We start from the raw sequence: 4,622 nt of genomic DNA, 5'->3' as shown, positions 1-4,622 counted from the left end.
AAGGCTGACCACGGGGCCGTGTCGGTGCAACACGGGGTCGTGTCCAACTTTCCAGTAACTGGGATCTGGAAAACAATCACTGTAACTCCGACCACGGGCCGTGTTCGCTGAACACGGGGCCGTGGTGAACCTTCTGACCAACATTCTTTTCTGTTTTTATTTGCAGGACTTGGAACCAGACGCCAATCCTACCTAGTGTATGAGCTCCAGTTCTAATAAAGACATAAAAGAACCTCTAGAAGAACCCGAACGCTTTCTCAGAAAAAGATTAAAAGCTAAAAACCAAGAGAAAGTTTCGGGTGATCCACCTCCAATGGCGGACCAACGTACCCTCATGGATTATCTACGACCCACCGTAGGTAACCTAGGCGCCGCTATCAATGCCCCGAATGTTGAAGCTAATAACTTCGAACTTCGGCCGCATTTGATACAAATGCTCCAAAACTCCGCGACCTTCCATGGGCTTGCGGACGAGGATCCCCATCTACATATTACTAATTTCTTAGAAATATGTGATACCTTTCGGATCAATGGAGCATCAAATGACGCCATCCGCCTCCGAATGTTTCCTTTCTCACTAAAAGACCAAGCGAAAGCTTGGCTTAACGCCCTCCCAGCTGGATCGGTAAACACCTGGGATGAACTAGCCCAAAAATTTCTATATAAGTATTTCCCTCCCGCTAAAACGGCTAAATTAATGACTGAAATTAATACATATTCACAAGAGGACGGGGAATCCTTATATGAAACTTAGGAAAGGTTCAAGGAACTATTACGCAAGTGTCCACATCATGGCCTTGCGATATGGCAACAAGTATCCACTTTCTATAATGGACTGTTGCCACACACAAGGCAAACACTTGATTCTAGCTCCGGGGGACTTTTAGGTAATCGCCGCCCGCATGAAATATATAACCAAATTGAGGAAATTGCTCAAACCAATTTTCAATGGCACACCCCCCGAGGCAATAAGTCTATTGCCCCGGGTGCCCATAAGGTTGATGAAAGCACTTCTTTACAAGCCCAAATCGAGGCCCTTTCTTCAAAAATAAAAAAATTAGAAATGACAAAAACAGTCTCGGTTATGGCTTGTGAAGGGTGTGGTGGGCCACATGAAAATTGGAGTTGTATGAAAGAAACGGACGATCAACAAGAATCGGTAAGCTACATTGATAATAGACCTAGGCCGTCGGGTCCTCCAACGGGGACTTACAACCAAGGATGGCGAAATCACCCAAACCTTGGTTGGAGAGAACCCGGCAATAGTGGTAACCAACAAACCCAATGAACGAACTTTCAACAACCAAGAAATGAGTCACAAAATTTCACTCAACAACAAAGTGGACGAGAAAGGCTTGAAGATACCATATCTCGCCTCATCTCCGACACTGAAAAGAAAAACTCGGAAAGATTTCTACAATTAGAATCAAATTTTAGAAATCAACAAGCTAGTATTCAAAACATAGAAAAACAACTGAATCAAATAGCTCAAAATTTTGCCGAGAGACCACAGGGTGCATTACCTAGCAATACCGAAACAAACCCAAAAGCGCAAGTTCATCTCATCACGCTACGAAACCGCACCGTGGGGCCCGCAGAAGCGCCACCATCAACAGAAGAAACGGTACCCCCGCCTATGCAGGAGAAGAACTCCCCTCCGTCACCAAAGCCTACCAAGGCTCCTCGAGTCCCATGCCCCGGTAGGTTAATTCGTCAAAAGACCAATGAGCAATTCGCAAAGTTCGAAAGTCTATTAAAACAATTGCATGTCAATATTCCTTTTATTGATGTCCTAACCCAAATGCCCAAATACTCTAAGTTCATGAGGGACTTCCTCACTCATAAAAAGAAAATTGAAACTTTGCAATTAGTTAACTTAGGCGAAGAATGCTCTGCCCTCGTACTCAATAAACTTCCCCAAAAGAAAATCGATCCCGGAAGCTTCACGATTCCCTGCTCAATCGGGGAGTCCCCCGTTCGTAATGCACTAGCCGACCTTGGGGCTAGCATTAACCTCATGCCCTCATCAATGTTTAAAAGACTCGACCTAGGAACAACGAGTCCTACAAAAATGAGCATACAACTTGCTGATCGATCCATCAAATTCCCGCAAGGTGTCATTGAAAATGTCTTGGTAAAGGTAAGCAAATTCGTCTACCTAGCCGACTTTGTCATACTCGATATGGAGGAAGACACCGAGGTCCCCCTCATACTAGGGAGACCATTTCTTGCCACCGCAGCGGTGGTAGATATGAATGATGGAACACTCACCTTGAGGTATGGGGATGATGAAGTAAAATTCGGAGTTGGGAAAAGAATAGAGGACGACGACCCGGTCAAATACATGAAGGTTATTGATTCGAGTTTGGATGCTGCTCTCCGACGGTGCAACATGGGACGCCAAGTATCCCACTCAGAAAATATATAACCTCACATTAGGTCTAGCCAAGGACCCTTATAAACGTGGCGCACCACGGAGGCATTCCGCGGAACTATCCTTAGTTTAGTTTAATCTTTTAGTTTTAATTTGCAGGAATAAAGCACACTTGTGGTGATAATGGATGAAAAAAGGAACGAGAAAAATGGCCCCATACACAAGAACGAGGCAACCCGACACAAATCTCCATTACAGAAGGCTCAACACGGGCCGTGCCCAACCAACACGGCCCCGTGCTGAACCACCTGCAGAAAAACGCCCAGTTCAGGTAACTGGACACGGGCCGTGTTCACCAGACACGCCCCCGTGTCCAGGCTTCTGTCTCATTTCTTTAAATTCTGTTACTGGCACCTGAACACGGGGCCGTGTCCGGTCCCCACGGGGCCGTGTCCAGACTGCCAGTAACATAAATCTTTGTTTTTTTTAACACCACATTACACATCCAATCAACCTAAAAATTTATTTTTGGGACACATTGAGGACAATGTGTAATTTAAGTGTGGGGGGGGGGGGGAAGCTAACACCTCGAAATTTTGCAAGTCCTAACAACAAGCCTTACACAAAACTCTATTGGAACCGCTAAACACCCCAAATTTTTTCAAAATTTTTCATTTTTTACTTGTCTCAAGTTTAAGTTAGGAATCCTAAGATTAATAAGGTTATATTTTTACAAATTTTACAACCGGGAGCGTCGTGATAACAAGAACCAACATAAGAAAATTATGAAATGGCATAACAAGTCTAATTAAATTTGATTATATATACTTGATCACATTAAAAACCCATTCCCACAAAAGTGAGTTTTGAGCCTTTATTGAGCATACAAATTTACATCCTTAGACTAAATGCTCATTTTTCGTTTCTTGTGTGAATAGCCGCTTGGTTCTTACAACTCTAGAACTTGTCACGACGATTCATTCTCGGTCCTTACCAACTTAAACCCAAGTAAGTAAATGATGGAGGCATTAGGACTAACCATTTTTCTTTCCACACCATTATTTTTCATTTTTTTTACCACCTACCCAAAATCCCCCTAGTTAACCCCTTTGAGCCTAAACCTTTCGTTTCTTTACCCTAAACCCTTTTCACCCACCAAAAAACCCTTTTTATTTTTCACCCTTTATTTTAGTAACAAGCTCGGTTTTTCGCAAGCTCGTTCTTTTGTGTGATCAATATATATATATATATATATATATATATATATATATATATATATATATATATATATATATATATATTTGAATGATGAAGTTAAAAACAAACAAAGCTATAAAAACAAAAGCTTGTTTGGAGAAATACTTCAAAATAAAAAGTCACTAAAAACAAAAGTGTTTTACGAAAACCGACGCTTTTTACGCTTTTCGCCCTTTTACTAACCACTAACCCAACCACCCACCTTTAGCCCAAGCCTAACCCTTCACCCAAAAAGTCCTCTTGATATTTACAAAGGTATAAAGTTAAAAAGGAGGAGGATTGATTGCTTGGCAAGCTTATGGTAGGAATAAGTTCCATGCCGCTCTCGAGTGATTCACTAAAAAAAAAATATACACCTTCAGCCGAGTGTTGAGTGATTTCTCCCGTGAGGTATTTGAACTTGTATATGAATGAAATTTTAAAAAGGCATGTTATGCCCAAATAAGTAATTTATCTTATGAAACGTTCTAAATAAATCATAACGAATAGGATTGTAAATAAATAAAAATAAAACCCAAAAAGATCTTGGATTCCCGACACTCTATGACAAGCCAAAAACCTTCTCTTCTACCCATTCCATTTGGGAGTGTAAGCCACATTTAAAGAGTTTTGCTTGAGGACAAGCAAAAGTTCAAGTGTGGGGGTATTTGAAGTGTGTAAAATGCAACATATAAATTATATCAAATGAGGCATAAAACAAACCCTTTTTAAGTACTAATGTTGGAAAAAGAGTGTTTTTGTCTTCCTTTTGTATTTTCAGGATGAAATGAGCTCAAATACACAAAAGAAGCAAAAAAGACAGCTAATTCTAGCATAAATACAAGAATAGGAACAAACGTAGATTGCCCAAACCCTCAACGGCATCCTCCCAAGCAAAGAAGAGAAAACAGAAGACTGAACACGCCCCGTGCTCAGCCAGCACGGGGCCGTGCCCAAGAAGCAGCAGAAAAGACAAACCTGTAGAAGCTTCTATTGCCCACCACGGGGCCGT

The 4,622-nt window shown here is 41.6% G+C and overlaps 1 non-coding gene across 1 annotated transcript; it reads right to left on the bottom strand.

Moving 5' to 3' along the window:
• Window positions 1–691: 691 nt before the first annotated feature.
• Window positions 692–798, bottom strand: LOC118481419. Its single transcript, XR_004865626.1, has one exon. It is a non-coding gene; the product is annotated as a small nucleolar RNA R71 (small nucleolar RNA).
• Between the last annotated feature and the right edge of the window lie 3,824 nt (window positions 799–4,622).

The sequence above is a fragment of the Helianthus annuus genome, chromosome 8 (assembly GCF_002127325.2).
Source record: "Helianthus annuus cultivar XRQ/B chromosome 8, HanXRQr2.0-SUNRISE, whole genome shotgun sequence".
NCBI classification, from domain to species: domain Eukaryota; kingdom Viridiplantae; phylum Streptophyta; class Magnoliopsida; order Asterales; family Asteraceae; genus Helianthus; species Helianthus annuus.
The sequence above is the reverse complement of the archived record's forward strand: the minus strand, read 5'-3'. Positions and strand labels throughout refer to the sequence as shown.